Source organism: Pleurodeles waltl, chromosome 10 (assembly GCF_031143425.1).
Source record: "Pleurodeles waltl isolate 20211129_DDA chromosome 10, aPleWal1.hap1.20221129, whole genome shotgun sequence".
NCBI classification, from domain to species: domain Eukaryota; kingdom Metazoa; phylum Chordata; class Amphibia; order Caudata; family Salamandridae; genus Pleurodeles; species Pleurodeles waltl.
The window spans coordinates 78,674,124-78,697,795 of NC_090449.1; positions in this window are offsets into that span (position 1 = coordinate 78,674,124).

Here is a 23,672-nt window from a genome sequence, read left to right on the forward strand (position 1 = left end):
AACCTCACCAACCTTGGCCTCCACTGCCTCTCTCGAGTCTTGGATAGCCTTTGTAGTGGATCCTATTTGGTTTTATTGGGAATCAGGAGATAGCTTAGCCGTCTGGCTTGCAGACCTGTGCCCCCATCACCTAGTGACTTTTAACCTACTTAGCCTGCTCTGTTTTAGTGCATTTATTCATTTATTACTTCCAAGATGGTTGCTATGTTTATAGTTAGAAAGGTGTTTTGATTTCACGCTATCAGTGCCACTCTGTGAAGGCGTCACTATCAGCGTCAAAGACAAGTGTCATAGGTAGGCATTCACAGCATGTTCTTTCCCACTTACATGTGACAGGAACATAATGTACTTTTGGAGGGAATTGTTTATGTAATTGCCTCCCGAAGTATGCTTTCTTATCTATTATTTGGGAACATAACTATGTCCGGGGTCCTGCATGATCTGTATAAATGCATCTCAAGCAGACAAGATTATCAGAGGGATTCCTACCAGAAGCCATCAAAACTATCTATGCTACACATTGCCTTCATTTTGCTTTTATTTTCTAGTTAAAATAATGTACACTCATGTCTACATCATCCTTTTTTGTTTCTAGTTAGCTCTCTGACTTTGATCTGTTAAAGTGCTACAGACGCAAACAAAATGGCATAACATTGATGTTCCTTGTAGATTCTGTTTTCCAGTTTTCTTACACCACTCTAACTCCTCCTTCCCCTTAAGTTGCTTGTTGTTCTGTTTCATCACCTCTCACTGTGGAGGCAGCTCATCCCCCCTCTGTTTCATCTACCTGTCTACTTACAGCTAAGGCTGCACTTTAATTCTGCAGGGCACAGGTCAGGAAGCACAGTGCATGCCTGGCCCACTGGCAGCCAGACAGGAAGGATGCTGCCATCAAGCCAGCAACACTAGCGTTCCTGCCACAGTGCCAGGCTTTCTCTTGGTCAATGTTGAAGGGTGAGGCCAGTGGTCCTCTGGCCCCTGCGTATCCGCTTGAAAGTAGAAGAGACACGTCCAAAGCTTGGAGGGTGCCTAAATCGATCTCGCTCCTGCAGCTCTTTGCTTGCACCCCCACTATCAAGGCACTTTTGCAAAACCTAATCAAGGCCTTCCTGAGCTCATCAACGCCAGATTTGCCAGCTCTGGCCCATGCAAAGCCGAGCTGATGTTCCTTCCATCACAGGAGGACACATAAGGAGTTATTGAGGGATGGATAGGCTTGCCAGGGTATAACACAGGCCCTGGTAGCGTAGAGGGGTCCCAACCCTCAAGGAAGCCCCCAGCTCATTAAGGGGTTTCATTCAGCCCATCTATAGGATATGGGAGGCACTGGGCCCCTCATCACCTTCTGCGGGGGGGCACATCATTTTGCATTATGCCACTGGAGCTAACCCCTTTCTCCCTGAAGCAACTCTGACCTCCAGGTTGGGGATGATTTGTGGAAGTTTTCGGTCCAAGACTGCCAGAGTTGATGCGAGCCCAAGCCCCACCTGGAAAAGTCAGCAAAAGTGCATCGGACTTTTACACTGTAAAAGTGGCATGATGTAAAGCAACAGCAGAATGTTGGCTAAAGGTTGGATCTAACAATAACTATAAACTCGGAGCTGGAAAAGCAGCCTCCTGAAGGTCATGTGACCAGGCAGCCAGTTTGAGTCAGTGAGATAACACTAGCTGCAGATAAATGTGGTGATCTGCAGGCTAAGGATGGTGAATTGATTCCCATTGAAATTCGTGATATAACACCTGGTTTTTAAGGTGCTTAGCAATTGCATGTGTGGTACGAAATGTTAAATAAACATAAATTATTAATATTTAATATTAAATAACTGTTTGGGCTTCAAAGGCACACCCACCCTCACAGGATAGGGTACTTTAATACTTTCCCAATGCAGTATATGGAAGGATGCAAAGAAATAACCTTTCATTTGAATTAAATGTAGTAGAATATTTAATTACTTTTGTATAAATAGTGGGCTCATCGGTTGTGCATTGCTGTCTGAAATAAGGTACATGTTTGAAAAATTTGTAATTCCTTAGTAATTCCCAGTTTCAATCAACTATATAGGAACCAACCCACAGTACAAGTACATAATTACAGAAAGAACCTCAAAGCTTCTGCTTTCCCGACTAAGTTAAAGGAAAGTGGTTTCCCTGCCTCTGGCATTTCAAGCCCAGTCTTCTTGGTTCCAAAGTAAGGCATTTTCATGAACTTTTAATAGACTGCATGCCTGCAATTTAGCAATAAAGAGGACAGGCAGACTAGACACAAAATTATATGTTATCCGTTCTTTATGATGGGCAGTTTTGTCATGATTTTGCATGATTTTTAATCATTGTAAAATTTTTAGTTGGTTATTTATCTTCCCTTGCAACATTTCCATTCGCAGAGAGCTTGTGTTAGAAATCTGAACCTTAAAGGGACGCGGATCTCACTGGCCTCATATGTCGCTAGGAAACAGCGTGGGCAGAGCGGGCGCCAGCAGGGGCTGTGGGCCAGCTGGGGGCAATCTTAGATAGTGAGGGGTTAGAACAACAATGGCAGCTTGAAGAGCAGAGGAGGATCCACAGGAGGGGAGCACGGGGTGCCAGGCGGCAGGCCCAGGGTATAGATCTAGCGAAGTTGCCATGGAGTGAGGAGGAATCTGGGGACGAAGACAATGTGGAAGATCTGTTGCCTTTTAAGGCCAAACCGCCCAGGAGGGTTTATGGTAAGAGGGCTCTTGATGCTATGGATGTAAGGATCGCCAAGGACAGTCGGCGCAGGATGCTTCTGGGCCACACACTGGGAAAGAAGGGCAGTGGAGTCAAGGGAATCTGAAACAGGTAGGGGATCTGACCAGCACACTGGTAATATTTTCTTGCATACAGGTCGACGCAGCGCGGGAGGCTCCTGACCTGGGGAAGCAGGGTAAGGCTTCATGGCCCCAAGGTGAAGGGAAGGCGGGGCCCCGGGTGGCCAACTGGACAGCAGCGAGGGACCGCAGCAATTCCAGGCAGCTAGAAGGAGGATAGATTTTCCCCCACTGCAACACAGCCCATGGGGCTGGGTGTCCAGCATCGGGGGAGCAACAGGGGGGCATCGGGTTGCCTCTTTTCAAATCTGGCGATGGAGGATTGGTGCATCCGGTGGTACCGGCCCAAGATAGGGCACACGGGGTCACCCCATGGATTGGTGAGCGTGGTGGAGTGGAAGATACAGTGCTTGATATTGAGGAAGAGAGTTTGGAAGAAGGGGAAATGCAAGAGGAGCAGGATGGCCAGGCAGAAAGGCAATGGTGGGCAGCTGGGGTGGGGCGGTGGGGGAAGTTTCCCAACCTTATAAGTGTTCTATGTTGCAGGCACACTGTTGAGTTCATGAACAGGGTCGGCATTGAGGAGGCACGTGGCAGAAGCAACCCGTGAGGTGGAGAGCTCAAGAGCAGGCACCGACCTTGGCGCCAGGTACATCTGCGGGCCGAGAGAGGAAGTATGTGTAAATGGTTTCTGTAGCGGTAGAGGCGAAAGGTTCGCCTAAGCCCAGGGAGGTCCGTCCATGTAAAGGAACTCATGTGCAAATCATTGGTGTGGGGACAGAGGACAAGAACAATGCAGGGGAGGCAAGCAAGGCGTCATGTTCGGGGTGTAGGCTGGGCCAGCTATGGTGGAGGGGGGAAACAAAAAGGATGGACAGGGGTCCGCAGGAACGTTCGAGAATAAGGAGGTGAAATTAAAGAAGCTCCCCTATAGGGAGACGTCAAAACCTTTGGAAGAGCTCCTGATGCTTTTCACAAAGGAGAAAATATGGAGGGGGGAGTATGATGAGATGCTAAAACTCCTCCATTGGGAGCTACGGGTGAAGGAAGTGGCCAAGCAGGAGGAACATGAGCTGGCCAAAAGGCCGAAGGTGCCAGTTACAACTGAAAACTGGATAGTAGCATTCCTTATATATGCGAGCGACTACTGCAAAAAGTACCCAGAGTGCTCAGTGGTGGAGGAAGTTGGGCAGGGGCGCTGACAGATAAGACTGATATCAAGTTGGCTTTTCGGTTGCTGCTGGTACATCCTGCCAATTTTGAGCTTCAGGACATGCCATTAGAAGGTCACTGATATGTGGACAACGCACTGCCAATGGGCTGTTCCATTTCATTTGCCCTGTTTGAGTGTTTCAGCACATTTCTGCAGTGGCTGGGCTGTTTACGCTCTTCACTGGGCACATCCACTATTTGGATGATTTTCTCATTGTGGGTTTCACGGGGTCACTCCATTTCTAGGGATCGAGATTGATTCAGTTACGATGATAGCTCGGCTCCCTCAGGAGAAGAAAGTAACTATGCAGTTGCTGATTGACGACATGCCTCGGAAACACAAAAGTCACAGTGAACAATATTCAGGTACTGTACTGATGGGAGCGGGTAGAACGTTTTGCAGATGCTAAGGGCTGGCGCCCTCCGGATGGCACTTGTCGCACCGCCATGTTGGTCTGGCAGCGGGATTAAAAGAAGATCTACGGATGTGGTGATTTTTCTGGAATACTTCAACGTGAGTCCCCTGACCTCTTGGCAAGATTGTCAGTGGGATGCACAAATTTTCTCTGATGAGGCAGGAGAACACGGTTTGGGATTTATTGGCAGGGAAAATGGTGTGTGAAGGAATGGCTACAGGCATGGCGAGGCGGAGGCTGCAGCATTGCCTTTCTTGAGTTGTTTCCTTTAGTAGTGGCTTTGACGATGTGGGGGGACAGTTGGCACATAAAAAAGTACTTTTCAGGATCGACATCTTGGAAGTGGTGCAGGTGGTCAATCGACAATCAGCCAGCGACCCACCCCCCAAAGTCTTGAAACTGTTGCGGATTTACATTTTAGGATGCTTGAAATATGATATTGCTTTTAGAGTGCAGCATATTCCGGGGTTTGAGAATGATTGTGGACACTTTGTGTCGTTCACAGTGGAGAAGATTCCATGGGCTGGCCTCGAGGCTGGAAACCAGATGGTCAAGAGCTGTGGACAGTAGGTGACAGCGGCTGCTTCAACTGGTTTTGAATTTGTTAGCGGCGTACACACATATGGCTTATGCACAAGCATGGGTGAAGTTTCTAAACAGTGGAGCGTCTCACCAGTTAGGGGCCCGTGTGCGAATGGAGGATGTCTTACATTACATCTTGTCTCTTATAAATAAGGGCCAGTCAAGGATCACGATAACGGGGAAATTGCTAGCATTGCATTCATGGGCAAAATGTTTTGGGGGTACACGCCATCGGGGGAGGTAGATAAGAGGATCCTTGAGGGTTGGGCCAGGGAACAGAGGGTAGCAGGTTATAGGTGCAAACCTGTCAGTTTGCGGTTACTGGGCAACATAATTAGGATCTTGACTGAGATTTGTCTGGAACCCAGAGAGACTTTAATTTTCCACACTTTAATGTTGTCGATGTTCTTTAGGGCATTTTGGGTATCAGAACTGCTGGGGACAAAAAGGGGACAGGGCATCACATGGGTTGACATGCAGTTGGGCTGGCAGGGAGTCCAGCTACACTTCTGGAAATCCAAAACGTATCAAAAGGGTAAGAGTAAGGCAGTCTGTCTTCGATACTACTCTAGGGTAGCCATCTGTCTAGTGGTTTTATTACTTCAGCTACAGACTGCGGCCCCACAGGGGGTACAGGCAGTGTTTGTGCATGCCGATAGAAAGGGAGTGGCAGCTTTCAATTACTAGCAGTTTTGCATAAAGCTCTCACTGCTATTGGTTTAGACGCCAAAAATTTTGGTACCCATTCATTTAGAGTTTGGATGGCCACTGAAGCTAATAACTGGGGTTGGAGTGATGGCAGTATTATGAACTGGTAAGAGGGGTTTCAGATTGTTTCCAGCTGCACATTAGGAGGGGTGGGGAGGACAGTTGTCCTTTCTGTCTTACAGGTTCGGTGAATGGTCCAGACGCGAAGGGCGTTAACATATGGATCGTGGGGCACTCATTTATAAGGAGGGCAAACTAGCTTAACGCACCGGTTTCAGGGACGATTTGGGTTTTGACTGATCTGTGTATCATGTGTTATGGCAGGTAAAAGGGGGTATTTAGTGACAGGAGATATTGTCTTCCTTGAACTCATTGCTGAGACGGGGAATATGTCCTGACTTTTTGGTACTTCACGGAGGGGAGAATGACATGGTTGGCATGAAAAGCTTGGTGTTAATCAAGCAAATGAAGAGAGATCTTAAGGAGGTCAAGGTGAGGTTGTTCTTCTGCCATATAGTATGGACAGCTGTCATGCCAAGGAGACACTGGAGTGGGGGGCGCAAAACAGGCAACAATCGAGAGAGCTAGATGCAAGCTTAATAAGAAGATGGAGGGTTTTTGTAGGGAAAAAGGCTTTACATACATGGACACGGATATAAAATTTGAGGACAGAGAATTTTTCAGGGATGACGGTGTTCACCTGTCCTTTATGGGCATGGAGCTGTATTTACTCCAGGTCAAGGAGAGTTTGAAGTCTTTGTTGGGCCTGGATTAGGCTACAGGATATAGGGGGACAGAAAATGGTCGTTTCAGACCTTTTCTGGGTGGCATTGGGAGGAAAAGTTAGCTTGTTTTACAGAGGTCTATGGTTTGGGATTCTGGCAGTACAGGCTGGAAAGGGAAGTGTAAGTAAGTTTTGAATAATGAGAGTTCAGAACAATGTTGATGAAGTCAGGATCACGGTTTTGCTGGGAGGGAGTTGGCATTTTAGGTGAGAGAGTGGGGGAGTTAGGTTTTGGATCATGTTTAGTGAGGTTTTGGATTTGTAAGGCGAAGGCCAAAGTTATGGTGTTGTTATGTGCACCTGTGTCAATAAAGTGGCCTTTTACACACACCCATTGGTAGTGGTAATTGTCGGACCCCTCTTCCTCAAAGAGTGAAGTGCCAGAGGAACGGACCCATCGTTTATTTCATGTAAGATAGGTTGGTTTTATAGTTAGAGTTGCACTATAAAATCTAGATACATACATGCATGCATACATTCTTATATATACATACATACATTTGTCTGGCAGAATATAAGGAATAAAATAAGCAAACAATACACATTTAAATAATTCTTCTGTTTTATTTGTCTATCCCCTTTAAGAGAGCATGCAGAAAAAAGGCTTAAGGCCCTTCAGATGCACAGGACCTGCCTCACTAGGGCTGGTACAGTTTATCTGTGGCCCATCAATGTTCTTTTTGTTTGTGTTACGCTGTAAGCAACTTTTCTTTGGCCAGATGGTCACGCAAGTGTGTTTATTTTTAAAGGAGTGCATAAAAGCCAACACATGTCTTTTTGAGCAGAAATAAGGAAAACACAAAAACATTATTCACCATTCAATCTTTTCATCATTAGAAGGGAACAATGAAGGGTTTCTTTTTGTGCACTGCCAGTGTCTGCATCACTGGCACACTCCGGGTAAATACATTCGCTTATGTATGACTCTGATGAAAGACATAAAACTGATGTTCAGCAGGATTAAGCTTAAAACCATCTGCACGGCCACAACAAAAGAAATGTTAAAAGCCGCAGTAATGCTCAGACCCTTAAAAACTCAAAGAATTCATGGATTTATTTGTTCTTTTCTTAGATACCGTCCACAGTGTTCCTTTATGTCATTTATTTCATGCAACAGGTCCCCTATGGATCTTCATTAAAAATAATATACTAAGGCATATTAAATAACTTTGCCTTTGGTTAGTACAAAAGCACATACAATCATGTATGTTCAAAATAAAAGTGAACACACAGACCTTTAAATAATACTATATTCTTAGAGTCTCAGTCCGTAGCCCATGTTATGTGTGGTGGTAATACAGCACATGGTAACTACCAATACCAGCAAGGGTGAAATTTACCATGTATGTTATTACCGCCCCATTGGGAGTACTGGACCATGAAACTGGCAATTATCATGGTAGAACTGCAATACTTTTCCCTAGTTCTGATAAAAAAAGACTCAGAATGTGCTGGGTTTTCTCCGCACTAATTCCCTCATATGTTCCCTGGGATTATTATTTTTTTTGGGAAAAAGGGTGTGTTATTACCGTAGCAGATATCGGCCCTCATTACAACCCTGGCGGTCGGTGTTAAAGTGGCGGTCATACCGCCAACAGGCCGGCGGTAAAGAAAATGGGATCACGACCATGGCGGAAACCGCATCACAGACAGCCACTTTAACACTCCGACTGCTACGGTGGTAGAAACAAACACCGTGGCGGTAACCGCCAACAGACAGGCAGAAGGCAATATACTGCCCACACTATTACAAGGCACCAATCCGCCAGCTTTTCCAGGGCGGTACCAACGCCATCAAAAGCACGGCGGAAACAGTACTTTGAACAGAAACCACTCACCTTTCGACACCCAAGGAAGAACTAGGACGCCATGGAGCCCGAATTGCAGATCCTACCCATGTTGCTGTATCTACTAATACACCACGAAGTGGAAAGAAGGTGGTGGCAGCTGCGGCAGTGACGACGACGGTGAGTACTGCACCCACCACACAGGGGAGGGGAGGAGGGAAAAAGAGAGTGACACACACACACACGCGACACTCAACACCCCCACTCACGACAACATACACACGCATATCCAACAACATCACAGATCCACCCCGTCACCCCCTGGAAGAACACAAGGACAAAACTAAATGAGTTTAACAAATGTTATATTGGAACAATCAGATAGATCAAGAGAACAGCAAATAATCAGTATACACAAATATTTACATCAAGTACACAAGTCCGTACACTGTCCCATGAAATTTCCGTGGACCAGTGGTCCCAAAAAGCATGGGCGAAGCCCACACATGACACCTGCCTCAAAACGGAGAGAACACTGCAGGGGCATCAGGTCGAAAAAAAATCAGGGACCTCAGCCGGATGATGGTATGATGCCAGTGCTCCTTGAGGGGGCTCCATGCCCACTGCTTGGTCCTGGGGAGTGCAAAGCCACAGTCTCTCAAGTCTCTCAAGTGGGTACACTGCCCACTGCTTGGTCCTGGGGAGTGCAAAGCCACAGTCTCTCAAGTCTCTCAGGTGGGTGCACTGCCCATTGCTTGGTCCTCGGGAGTGCAAAGCCCCAGTCTCTCAAGTCTCTTAAGTGGGTACACTGCCCACTGCTTGGTCCTGGGGAGTGCAAAGCCACAGTCTCTCAAGTCTCTCAGGTGGGTGCACTGCCCATTGCTTGGTCCTCGGGAGTGCAAAGCCCCAGTCTCTCAAGTCTCTCAAGTGGGTGGTTTGCCCACTGCTTCCTCCTGGGGAGTGCAAGGCTACAGTCCCTCAAGTGGATGGCTTCTTCACTGGTTCTGGAGGGGGCATTGTGCCCAGAGTGCTTCATCCTGCCAAGGATTGGGTGAATGGATGCCTTTCTCCACTGGTTCTGGAGGGGGCTTTGTGCCCAGAGTGCTTCATCCTGCCAAGAACTGGGTGAGTGGATGCATTTCTCCACTGGTTCTGGAGAGGGCTTTGTGCCCAGAGTGCTTCATCCTGCCAAGGACTTGGTGAGTGGATGCATTTCTCCACTGGTTCTGGAGAGGGCTTTTTGCCCACTGATGCTGCACTGGGTGTGTGGCAGTTGACATCCTCTCACCTGGGTGCCTTAGCCACGTGATGTACCTGGAACAGGTAGCATGATACTCCATGGAGGCAGAGCCACACTCCATCCTGTGGCGACTTAGGCTGCCAATTGCTGGTTTGTGTCAGTGCTGGAGGTGGTGTCTCAAGTGGCGTGTCCAGGGTCCAGGACGTCACCTGCAGAGTCGGACGGCTGCCCACTTGGGATGGGGCTGACGTCCGACAGAGTGGCATAGGCTGTGCCCGTGGCGGTGCTGATGGTGGTGCAGGTGGCGGTGGCTGCAGCGGAGATGCTGCCACTGCTGGCCGTGGTGCAGGTGTCTATTGTGGTGGATGGAGACACCATACCGTCTCCGGCAGCCTCGGATGGCTGATCCTTGGGGAGGATACTGCAGCCTGGCATTGTGGCAGCGGCGGTGCAGGTGGTGGTGCAGGTGGCGGTCGGAGCTGTGGTGCAGGTGGCTGCCATCCCTGATGATATGGTTGTCACCAGCCCCTCACCAGGAGACATTGTGCCCTGAGGTGATGTGCCCTTTGGCTTGTGGCCCTTCCACATCTTGACAGTCGCTGCAGGGACTTTGGCACTGTCATCACGGTGTTTGTGCGAGACCTTGCTGGGTGGGTGGTGTGACTTTCCCGTGCTGGAAGCCAGCCCCTTTTTGACCTTTGCTGGTGGTGGAATAGGGTGGTCCTTCTTATCTGTCGGTGGCACACTGGCAGCTCTGACGGGTGTCCCCTACGATCGTACCGGACTAGCAGGGACCACAGAAGATGCAGATTTGGTGGCTGAGGTGCTGGGCTGGGATCTAGACATCCTGGCCCTAGGGGAAGGACGCGGGGGAGGTGTAGGGAAGAGGTTAATGTTAGCTAGGAAAAGTTTTTTAGATACACTGGGACGGGAAAATAGAGGGGGTGTGGGAGTGGAGGAAGAGGTAGTGGTTGTAGGAGGTGTACGTCTTCTGAGTTTGGGTGAAGGTGCATGGGCTGGAGGCTGTTCTGAAGTAGATGGCTCTTGAGTGGGTGTGTGCCTGCATTTGTGTACTTTGGGAGGAGGGCTCACAGACACACTGGGAGAGGACACGGGACATGTGAATGGTAGTGGGGGTGGTGATTGCACGTGAGCGGTGTGTAGTGATGGGCGTGCTGGTGATGGAGGCAGTGGCTGATGATGTAGTGCATGCAGGTGTGAGTGGAGACGAGACAGGGAGGGAGGGGGAGGATGTGGAGGAGGGGGACACAGTGGAGGAAGTGGATGTTGGTATGTGTGCATGGGTATGGTGCTTGTGCGAGTGCCTATGGGATGTGTGATGCTTATGTTTTCCTGAGCCACTTTTGTGTGTTGATGTGTGTGCATGCTGGTCTGATGGTGTGCTTGGGATAGGCTGAGGTAGAGGGGATTGAGTCTGGGTAGTGAAAGTTGGAGGGGGAGGCTGAACACAGGACAATGACTGCCATAAGTGCTTAGGCCAGAGCCTGAAATGCTCTCTGTTGGGCCGCCACGCCAGAATGAATGCCCTCTAGATATGCATTTGTTTGCTGCAAATGCCTCTCAACACCCTGGATGGCATTCAGAATGGTTGACTGCCCAACAGTGAGGGATCTCAGGAGGTCAATAGCCTCCTCGCGGAGGGCAGCAGGGCTGACTGGGGCAGTACCTGAGGTGCCTGGGGCGAAGGAGATGCCCACCCGCCTGGGTGAGCGGGCACGGGAAACTCACTGAGGGGCTGCTGGGAGGGAAGTGCTGGTAGGGGGTTGGCAGCTGTACCTGTTTTTGGGGTGGGCACAGAGGTGTTGGCCACCACCAGGGAGCTTCCATCAGAGGAGGAGTCGCTGTCGCTGGTATCCCCTCCTGTCCCCGTTGTGGAGCTCCCCTCGCCCTCCGTCCCACTGGTGCCTTCACCCTCTGTGGGTTCACCCTCCTGGGCCATGTGGGATGCAGCTCCCTCCATCGCCGGTGCCTCTGCTCCTCCGAGAGATGATGCTAATGCACACAAGGACAGGGTGACAAAACAAGAAGGGGGGGAAGATAGAGAACACACATGGTCAATGCCAGCAACACCACTACCGTTGGCGGACACAACACACAGGGAGCAGCCCCATGCACTAGGCCATGCACTACCAGTTAGTAGGAAAGTCACCAGAACATGGGGTACAATGCCTAACGCCATTAGCTGCACACCTGGAACCCACAAGAGCCTGCCCAGTAGTAGATGCCCACTAACACTATTGGGGTTGGAGTGCCTCAGAGCCTACCCAACAAGGGACTTACACTGCCATGTTGATTTAGCACATATGACAGCATGACAAGAAAATTAATGACATAATATATAAAATTGATTACATCATCAATCACAATGGAAATGCTGCTGAAACAATTGGGACACGTGCGTGCAGGGCCGGCTTTAGGGCAGTGCGGACCTGAATTGGGGGTGCGCTGACCTCAGGGGGCGCTGTCTTTAGCAATAACTTAGAAACTTGCATTCTAAAATCACCTGCTGAAAAGTTCCTTGAGCGTCCAGCCTTCAGGAAGCACTTAACATGTCAAGATACCTCTTGTGATTGATGTTTTTGCTAGAGAGAGAGATGGGAGTTTTGTCTAGGTGCACCTTTGACTCACCATAAAGTAGTGTAGAGGGCTGATGTGCCTGCTGCAAAGAACAGATTTGTATTTTATGTGGATAGCTCAGTGGATTAGGAAAGCCAGCCTTTACATGCCCTTGAAAACAAAGGCATGTATGAGAAAGGGGGACGTTGGAGTGATGAGGGGTGCATTTGCCGGGTAGTAGCGAGGGAATCCGAGGAGGTGCTCATGGGGTAGGGGGGAGGGGCGCCAAAAGAGATTGGCGCACTGGGCACCACAGGCACTAAAGCCGGCCCTGTCTGCATGCCACCAGTGTTTCATTGCATTTGCACAGCAGAGAGCCTCTGTCAGGCCTCACCTGCTGTGAACTTTTGTTGCTAATAATACAATTAGAGTTTGAGCCAGCAATTTTTAGTAGCTTCTTCATTAGGACTTAATTTTGGGTTCCCTGGCAGGTAAAACAGGTGGAGAGCAACATGGATAGAGGGTCGGGGGAGGTACGTGAGGAGGGAAGCAGCTCATGGGGGAGAGAGTGCAATAAACTAACATGCTCTCCCAAGAAGTGCTAAAAAAAAAAGTCATTCCTGTGTGGAAGGATAGAAGTCATCCAATCAAAAGGGTGGTAAAGAAGTTATGCCCCACGACACGAACAAACACAATAAGAGGAAGGAAAACTATTTCATAACAAGCAAGCAAATGAGATTGACAAGGAACCCAAAACTGCAATGGCAGGCCCAAAGCTCACTCTACGTATTGGTATTGTACACAGTCGATTTACAAGAAGTGAGACCAAAAAACTTTCAGTAAGATTCAGGGACAGTAACTTCTTCCTGCAATTTACGTATAAGATTTTTGCAGCTATTTTTGTTCACTTTAGAGTAAAGTATTTACGGGAGTGGGGGGATAAAAGGGGGTATCTGGGATTATGATTAAGACTGTATTATCAATTTGTTCAAAACTGTGCACAAGTCAACAGTGTGACTAACAAAAAAACAGCATCCTAATTTATCCAGTTAGTCTCCAAATATGTCATCCTTTTCTCATTGAGTCACACATTTATAATGAGAAGATATTCTCAACAGGAGAGTTTGAGTTTCTAGGCACTTTATTCCATGCTACAACGTATAACCAAATGATACAATAGTATTTGATGCTTTTTGTCTAGCGCCATTTCGTAAGTGTCATCTGTTTCCGACGGCAGAGCTGTAATCGGCGTCCCTATTGCGAACACCGCTTTAGCCATTCCTGGACTGCTTAATGTGTGGCGGTGCTTCCAGTGTGGGTGCATTAGCACTCATTTTTAAGAGCTTGGACATATTTTTCATCCTTAAACTTTCACTCAGCGCAGGAGAGGAGAAGGCATAAAAGGGGGCCGGGATGAGAAAGAGGCAGGGATTGTAGAGTGATGCCAGAAAGAGACATGAGGGGATGCAAGCTTGTGTAGACTAATTTGGCAGGGCTGGTGGTAGGTTCACAATAAAACTTTGGGCCCCTGCACTTTAATTTTTTTTAATGTGGGTATTCCTGTAATGGCTGCAGGATAATGAAGGGTGGGGTGAACAGGGCCCCTGCTGGTCTGTATGACCGTCCTGGGAAATGGACCCTTCTGAAATGCTGCATTTTGGAATTCCTCTGTTCACATATGCCAGGTTGCTTAACTACTTTTTTTTTCTTTAAAATACAGGCACCAAATCAAAGAGAAGAAGCAGACACTGATAGCATTTTAAAAATATAAGCCGATAGCCCCCATGGCCCACCATTGAGAATCAACTGGAATAAATAAACTCACTCTGTGCGTAAGTGTTAGTATGTTTAGGGTTCATGCGAAAAATGTGCATCGGGCATCTAGTGTCTAAATTAACAGATTTGCAAACAGGAAACAAGGGGAAATTTACAAAAATGTAACCTGATTTCCACTGTTACAGCAGCAGAAATTAAGGCATATTACAAGTGGCAGGTAATCCTCCCGGTAGCTACATCACCCCAGAGATACTGAAACAGGGGATTAAAAGAGTTGGATCCTGAAATTCTTCTTATGGGTAATTACTGAGGAAATCGATATTTCCGGATCCGGATTCCCCATTTAATATCATATTCCTCCTTAGATTTTCATAAAGAGATTTCAACTGCTTTCAGAAGCCCGGGACACCACAAGGGGAGGGATCACTGAGGCTGTTTGCCCCGGGACCCACACTTTTTAGGGAGTTCTGCATTCCTGTTAAGAGACATGTGTTGAAATAAAATTAAGGAGGCCAGACCTCTTGCATTGTGATGTAACTACTGAGGCATCACAACAAGACAGCCAAATACTGTGTTTGCCATTTCAGTTTTCTTACTTACAAGCGGCTCCTTAATCAAAAACCAGAGATGGACCCTGCAAACCTTTAGCCCCTGGCTCCACAAAAGCTTCGGACATGACTGTCAGCAGCCGACATCTCCGAGTGAAAGTAAACTGATTTGCAGTGTTCCTTCAGGACTCATATATCCGAGGGGTGCAGGTAACTACTGTTTACTGGCTCCATTGGAAATAAGGGGATAGTTGTAATTAGGGCCTATGCCTGCATAATTGATGGACACAAAAATTATATTCAAAATGACCAAAAGGTGCATTTTTTCATTGGTCAAACAGGCAAATGCTTTTGTTCCCCGGTGGGTCGGTATTGTAAGGATACAAGAATACTATATGCCGGTGGAGACACCCGGTTCCAGCGAGATGCAGTCATTACAAGGGCCGTTACCACGCATGACCATTGCCACAAAGCCAATACTACGCACAGGACTTTACCACACATGCCTTTACCATGCATGACTTTTCCACAAATATATCTTTACTATGCATGCCTTTACAACACATTGGGGGTCATTCCGACCGCCGGGGCCGGGGATGCGGGAGCACCGCCAACAGGCTGGCGGTGCCCCGCAGGACATTCTGACCGCGGCGGTTTGGCCGCGGTCAGAACAGGAAAACCGGCGGTCTCCCGCCGGTTTTCCGATGCCCTCAGGAATGGCGCGCCATGGGGATTCCGACACCCCATACCGCCATCCTGTTCCTGGCGGTTCACCCGCCAGGAACAGGATGGCGGTATGGGGTGTCGTGGGGCCCCTGGGGGCCCCTGCAGTGCCCATGCCAATGGCATGGGCACTGCAGGGGCCCCCGTAAGAGGGCCCCACAAAGAATTTCAGTGTCTGCTCAGCAGACACTGAAATTCGCGACGGGTGCAACTGCACCCGTCGCACCTTCCCACTCCGCCGGCTCCATTCGGAGCCAGCTTCCTCGTGGGAAGGGGTTTCCCGCTGGGCTGGCGGGCGGCCTTCTGGCGGTCGCCCGCCAGCCCAGCGGGAAAGCCAGAATGGCCTCCGCGGTCTTTCGACCGCGGAGCGGCCATATGGCGGTTCCCTCCAGGCGGGCGGCTCCTGCCGCCCGCCGCCCGCCGGGGTCTGAATGACCCCCATTGTGTTGTAAAGGCATGAATAGGAAAGGCATCTGCGTGGTAAAGGTTTTACAGGTAAGTACAGATATGTATTAAGGGCCTGATAACAAGTCTGGCGGTCCTAGGCTTGTGGTGGCTGTCGGACTGCTGTCGCTGTGGTGGTCCGACCGCCACTTTACGAGGTTGGCTGGCATACCCCCCAATCTACCGCTGTCCCCACCAGGAAAGTCTTAATGGGGCCGGCGGGAAGGTCGCAAGCATGGTGGCAACCACCCCGTCTGGAGATTGGCGAACAGGTGATCCTGTCCGTCAAACTCATAATCATGCCTAAGGTGTTTTATATATATGTTTAGGGTGGTTATGAGTATTTGGTGGTAAGAGTGTTTTTAGGTTTTAGGGTGGGTATGGGTTTTTGGGTGCTAAAGGTGTTTTTAGGTTTTAGGGTGTGTATGTTTTTTTGGGTGGTAAGGGCAAGATTAGATTTTAGTTTGGGTATGGGGTTTTGGGTGGTAAGGGTTTTTTAGGGTTTAAGGTGGGTGTGGGTTTTTGGGTGGTAAGGGCAATTTTAAGTTTTAGGGTGGGCATGGGGTGGTTTTGGGTGGTAAGGGGGTTTTAGGGTTTATGGTGGGTATGTGATTTAGGGTGGTAAGGGTATTTTAGGGTTTAGGGTGGGTATGGAATTTTGGGTGGCAAGGTGGTTTTATGTATATATATATATATATATATATATATATATATATATATATATATATATATGGGCATTATACTTACCACTTACATTTTTACCACACATGTCTTTACCAACCATGCCATTACAACGAAATTTTCGTGGAAAAGATATACGTTGTAAAAACATATGCATGGTAAACATTTTTGTTGTAAATGCATGCGTTGTTTTGCCTGCGTTGTAAAGGTATGCGTGATAATGGCATGTGTGGTTCTGTCTTACAACCACCAAGAAATTCCCAGCAGTCATTAGTTTCTTATAGAAAATCCCAGAGCTGGAAAATTGTGTGTCTGGTGACAGTGAGTATTTTGGCAACATTTGTGTAATTTTGGGATAAAATTGGGTTACAGAAAAAAATGATTTTTGCCATTGGTCAACTTTTCCCAGTTGCTCTACATGCGAAAACCTGGGGTGCTCACGCTTTCCTCAGAGGAAAGCTCCAGTTTGTGGAGCTGCGTGGTACATTCACCTCGATCTCTGAACCCCAATCAAAACCGACACTTATTTTATTTAAATTTTGAAACGTAGAAAGATATGTCCCTCTGTCCTGAAGCACAACTTGTCATCCAGCTGTTGGCACCGGGACATTAACCTACTGCGTTTTACCATCAGTTTACAACATACTCCTTTTTTCTGAAAACGGACTTTGTTATTGGAAACAGGCTCTGCTTCGAGTAGGAATGCGGCATGTAGTCTGGCAATCCGCTCACTGCAAAACCAAGCGGGGCCTTTACCGTGACCAATGGATGGAATGCTGCCCTGAAGGCCAAGTTTATGAGCTGTCCTCTTCCAGGCACGGTTGGGAGGCTCCCAGCTATGTCTGTCTATCTCCATTCAGGGCTCTGTGGAAACTCTCTCCTCTGCCGCGTCTTCTGTGATGCGACGATGTTTACAGCCCCCTTTCAGTCTATATTCTTGTTTGTGGGAGATAAAAGAACAAAATGGCGGTCGCCAGCGGCTGGAGCCAGGCGTGTCATTGGACGTGACAGCTAAAAAAGCTTTGAAGACAGGCCCAAGCGCTTCTCAGGGTCCCTATTCAGTTGCTGTCGATGGGCATTCATCAGCACAACCAAACTTTGATCGAGGGACCATTGAGAAGAATACCTTTTGTGTCTGAAGCGCTTGCTTAGCTCTGAAAAGCCTACAATTTAATAGACCCAGTTCCATGTAACAGAGCAGCAGAGTGTGCATGGGAATTCAAGTTATAGCAGTGGTGTAATGACCGCCCCTTCCTGCAAAATTTTGTAATGGGTACTAAATATGCTAAACCTTCACTTAGGCTGCAGCATCCAGAAAACCTGAGCTGAGTGAGGAACCCTTGGAGGTGGTGGTTTCCTTCAAACATTATAGATCAAACATGGATGCTTCTGCATGCATTCAGTGCTTGCATGGTGCATATAATCGACAAAAGAGGTGAATAACATTCTAGAAGTGCTGCGAAATGCAAAAGTGTTCTTCTTGATTTCACTTCTTTCCGTTTTTGGTGCCAGGAGGTCCAGGGATGCTTCTGTAACTTGGTTACTGTATCCAGAACCACTCACTGCACCCATCAGAGATCAGAGAGACCAAGTGATGGGCCAGAAATTAAATTTGCAAAAAGGATTCCAAAACGTGCACTAACGTTTTGCAAATGTAATCAAATTCTGCAAACCAAACTATGTTCTTTTAGGTCGGTTTACAACCTGTGGTTAGCTGCAATCACAGTTGGTGGCATGCAAGGGACAGCAGAGAACTATCCCTGTCATTGCATTCCAAAACGAAAATAATTTTTTTAATGGAGCCCATGTTCTTTAAAGCTAATTTTAGTACTAGCTAGAGGCTCTTTTAGGCTTTCAAAATAGCTGATGTTATCAATACACAATAGGCAGACGATGAGGCGGAAGTCAGTCACGCTCAACACTTGCTTATTGGAGTAACCCACATTATAGCATTGAGATGTATGGCTCTCAGTCATAATGTATGGACCTTTACCTATTTAAGGTGTGCAGCAACTTAATCCATGCATCAGGTTTATCAATTCAGAGGCACAATATTTTTCTCACTTTTAGTGCAGAGGTACTGGAGAGGCTGCCCTAATGGGTCTGGTGCTTTCTGTGCTCCCATAGCCTTGTTAGGGTCGAACGTGCAAGCACTCTAGCCTGCTGTAATCTCTCTGTGGCCTTTTAACTACACCCACTGCATGCCCATCAGTTTCGATGCTTTGTGGGCTCGCCTTTTAAAAATTGCTTGCTTTCATTTGTCAAAGGCATGCATACGTCATGCCTTTTCCGGTGTTTAGCCCTCCTCGAGTGCACCGACCAACTACTGAAAACATATGAGGCTCTATGTTTTCCGTATGGCTTCTGGACTACTTTTTAAAAAGTTTCCTATGCAGCGTGAACTCTCTGGGCAGTAGTCGAGCACCTTGAATGACATCTACCTTGTTACATGGATAATTACACATTTGCCGATACGTCTGACGGCGATCGAACTTCTATTTCCTTTTGTGTATTCCTTCATGCTCATGGCGTGGCGCTTTAAATCGGCTCGCTTATGTAAAACTGTATTACTTTTCATTTTCGATTTATGTGGCAATTAAAGTCTGGTTAGGACTTTACAACGCTAATAGCTCTAAGTCGAGCAAATGTGAGACCCACTGCATTGCAAATTCTTGTTACCAATGATTGAAGTCCAAGCAATTGAGCGGTGGACAGCATCGCAAGCACACATTGTAATGTTAGCCAGTTAAGACGCATAGTTAACGGTGGATAGCCACCAGTGATAAATTGTGGAATGTCGGGCTTTGACATTCATGTCCGTGAGTGTTAAAGGTGGTGCTGAGGATAGGATAATTGAATTATAGGGAGCCACACAGAATCTTGCCAAAGTGCAATCTCTTAGACAACACTGTGGCCTCTCCAGAAACTTCCCTCCCTCCTGTTTCTAATTCTCTTCTGAGTAGTCTTGAATTCACCTCATACCTCTTTAATCCACTACCAGACCCACCTTGCTCCTTTTCTCCCTCTTCTTATTCCTGTTTTGTCCCTTTATGACGGTATTCCAGTCTTTCTCTTCCTCCGTCTTTGTTTGTTTTTCCCTCTTTTAAGTGCCAGTCCCCAAAACTTTGTGTTGGTGGCTGCCACTGGCAACCACCAGCTCATATTAAGCATTGCTAGCTCCTTATAGGAGGGGGTAACTCATTTGCACAGGGGAATGTGTTAAAATGTATCCCTTTAACGGCACCCAGTCGGAGTAAGTTGCAATTTGTGAACTACCACATTAATATTCATGACATAGGTCAGATTGCTACACACTCCGAATAATGATTTTACAAACAGACATGATATCACATAGGTCAGTGTGTAAAACTCACTGGTTTTGCAAAATGTTTGTGCGCGTTTGCGACTATTTTTGAAACTCCGATATTAGTAAGTCTGGCACAAAGTGACTGCTGGATATACATGGACACACACTACTCCTAGGTACCGCAGCCTACAACCATTTTGTATGTTTACAAATGATAGACAGCTACAACTTATGGCTCAGTAGCCAAAGATTCTTACCACTTCCACCATCGACAGCTGACATGGGGCATACCGAGGGTTTGACTCTGGAAAAGTATGGATTTATGGATTTGAGAGTTCAGTGACATGCAAAAAGCCTTTCTGAAAAATCACAGCCTTCAGACTGAAATGAAGCCGCAGGAATTTCCCCCCCACCCCCTCCTGGGCCGCCTCCACAGCAACAACAACTGCATCATTGGCCACTGCAAACTGTTTTCGTAAAAAGACACACTGCGACCAGTGTCTAAAACTTGGGGAAAACTCCCTAACAGTGTGCAAAGTATTCTGTACTGATTAAGTACAAATCATTTCCCAGAAAGAAGCAGTCGGTGCATTCTGCAGGCAGCAAGCATTGGGCCTGGGTGTCAGTGTTATGTATTCTACCCACTGCGCTCTTTACCCCTCCTTTGGGGACTCCAATCAGTGTCGAGGGTGCTTCACGGTGCTTGAAATGGTAGTACAAAGTGCAAGCACTTAACATCTCAAAGTACATCGTCACTCTCAATGATAGTCTCTTAAACCCTGCTGAGAAGTGCAGGTACTCTGCCTGTCAGATGAAGGATGTCAAAGCACCGAGGGTCTCACAGAACCTGTCCTTTTAATGAACTGGTGCAGAAGGGCAGGACAGAACGCGGTGCTCTGTCAGCTGGGAGAGAGGATGGTTGGGTGGTGGCTGTGTGATTGTTCAGAAGATGGTTGCTGACATCAATCTGTGGTCTAGTTCACTGGTATTCATCTACTGTCCTCAAGGTATGTAGTCCTTCTCCCCCCACTTGTCCCTGTCTCAGAGGGCTGCTGGCTTCTGCAGAACAGCACTTCCAAGTGTTTGGGGGTGGAGTTGGCTACACCTACTGTGAAGTTGGGAGTGAATGTTGTGAAAATGTGTAGTGCAGTTTGCTTTTATTTTTCAATAACGCAGCCAGACAGACTTCCGAGCCATGGGTACCACGCCTTTAAAAACCTTTGAAGGGTTCTTTGTTGGAATTGCTTATAAAATTCTGCCCAACACATTTCTTTATGAGGGACATTTAAAAAAATCAGTTTTTCTATTATGAAAAATATGTTGTGGACCACATTGCAATATTAAGATTAGCCTAGTCAAACACCATTATGTTACTCCATGGTATTCTCAGCAGTTACTCAAGATGAAATTCCAAGTACGAACTCTGGGACCTAAGTAGTGAGCCTAGAAAGAATATTTGATTAAAAAGGTACTTTTACAATGGCACTGACAACCATGTTCATACTTTGCATTCAGTTGCTTTCGTGATAAAGGGCCTGATTACGACTTTGGCGGAGGGGGTTAATCCGTCCCAAATGTGACGGATATCCTGCCCGCCGTATTACGAGCTCCATAGGATGTAATGGACTCGTAATTCGGCGGGCGGGATATCCATCACATTTTGGGATAGATTAACCCCCTCTGCCAAAGTCGTAATCAGGCCTATAGACTTTAAGATATTAGTTCCACTGTATTTTTCTCCAACAAATATGATAAAACTGCTATTATTTTGCTAACAAAATTGCAGACATTGAGTGTTCTCTTCATACTCTTGTTCTAGTGACTGATAATTCCTGGAACCCATGATTATGGAACTATTCTGGCTCATAAAATTTGTAGGCCAAATGCACTAAGATACTGGTTGGAAAAAGTGGTTGCAAATTACACCCTGACATTTTGCAACCAGTTCCTAATTTTGCAAACCAATCTATGTGCTATTATGTCAAATTGGCAAAAAAATAATCACAGGAGTCGCAAAATGGGCTTCCTAATGAAAATTAATAAAGAGGGTTGCAATTTGCGACCTCCAGTAAGTGGCTACAAACACAGGGACGGTGGCCTGAAAGAGAGAGCCTACAAGGGATAGCAGACCACCACCCATGCGTCAGCATTTCCGAACAGAAATATATATTTTTCAAGCAGCCCATGTTTCTTAAAGTAACTGTTGCTTGTTTAAAAAAACGAAAATATCTCAATTTGGAAAAAGTATGAAGGGTGCAGGCAGTGGCCCCCTGGACCACTGCCTGCTTCCCCTAGGACTGCCAACCGGATTCCCAAAGAGAAAGAGCTCCCAAAGGACCCCTTCAGCTTTGCAAATCAGTTACCACCTCCTTTGATGGGTGAGAAATTTCAATAACAAACATCAATGATTTGCTAATGCAGTCTACAAGGAAGGCCTCTATTATGCCACTTCCAAATAGTGATCCGATGTGAGTTGTAAAACCCATTTTGTGTTTTGAAAAAAAAAGTTCTGATCACAAAACTGGGTTTTATATATTTGAAATTGTCACGTTTGGCCCTTAGCTCTCTGAAAGAACTGTAATTACTTGTAATAGCTATGAAGATGGCTCAAACCTGGCCTTCGAAGGGTTGCACAGGCCTTAGGCACCACCTTTAGATGAATGAGAACAGGCAGGGCAATAGTCCTCCCTAGGCCATGCTCTTTGAAGAGGGCCCACTCATTGCCCTACAGTTCAGCCTGCCGAACACACATGGCATGTTTCACAGAGTGGGTCACCGGCCAGCGGTTAGGTCCCAGGCTTTCAACTGAGACAGCAGCAATTTAGCAGGAGCTGCATGGCCCGCGATTTCCCACAGGGCCTGTTCCTTACTTTGGGATGGTCACCCGACATAGGGAGTCCATACACTAGTGTAAGTCACACATGTATGATACACATGCCTAACTTGAGAGTAGTCTTACCCTTGGTTTTGTAAGGATTAGGTCACCTTTTTTGGTCCTGAAGAAACACCACCTGATCCGTTGGGGCATCCATGGTGTGAAACATGTTAAAAATTCTCTGTAGTATTCCTGTACACAGATTTTTGTAAAGAGGGTATGAACATTATTTTTTTAAGGCTTCTCTTTTTTGTTTTTTAACCTTCACATGGGTATTTCATGTTAGGAAAAAAGGTTACTTCAGTACATATAGTCAATCTTAACCTCACACTTACCAGATCACGCCTTAGGAGTCACACCACTCCTTTAGTTCCTACTTCAAAAAGATCTCTGGCAAAGAGCCCCCTTCCGGGGCCCATCGGGCATTGCAGCACATGCCCAATGAAGAGCAAGCCTGATGATGAAGCATGCCACCAATTGGTGGGTGAGGACTCTTGCTCTGCACTAGCTATGTGCCCCAGGTGACCTGAGTTCTCTGCTGATTGGGTTCGAGGAACATAATGTACGGAACAGTGTACTCAGTTGTGATCATTGTAATCATAGCCCTTGCTATGAAACAGGCAATGCTCGTGCTGACAAGCTGAGCTCCCAGCTGACTTTGAGTGAGTGGCAAGTGTGCATAGTACTGAGACTGCAAGCTGTGTGTCCAACACTCCAGACTTTCCCACTTCATCACCAGTGACAATAGGGCAGTGGTAGAAAGGCGGTGATGGCCAGATGCCATAAATCTCAATGACCCCGCCTGTGTTGCATCTTGTCTGGAACAGCGGCTCTGCAGAGACTTCATAGCCCATCACTAAGCCCAGCCTAGACCTTCCACCCTGCTGCAAGCGTTGCTGACTGCCACCTTATAGCTGAGGTAAAGATTTTTAAATTTAAAAAGTGCATTTTGGATTGTTTCACTTCAGCATATTATTGTATATCACCACACTGAGTGGCCTGTATTAGAATTAGTGAATCACACTCCTTTTGCCCTACAGCTTTATTTAAGTACTCTAGAGGCAAGTCCATTGCCTCCTTTATAAGCCTTTTATGTTATAACTGGAGCAAAGTTATGGTCTATTAAACCATAGACAAGAGAGATTTTTGTACCCTGCACATCGTGAACTAAATTAGTTCAAAGTACCTCTCAAATGTGATGATTCTGGAAAATGTTGCACAGT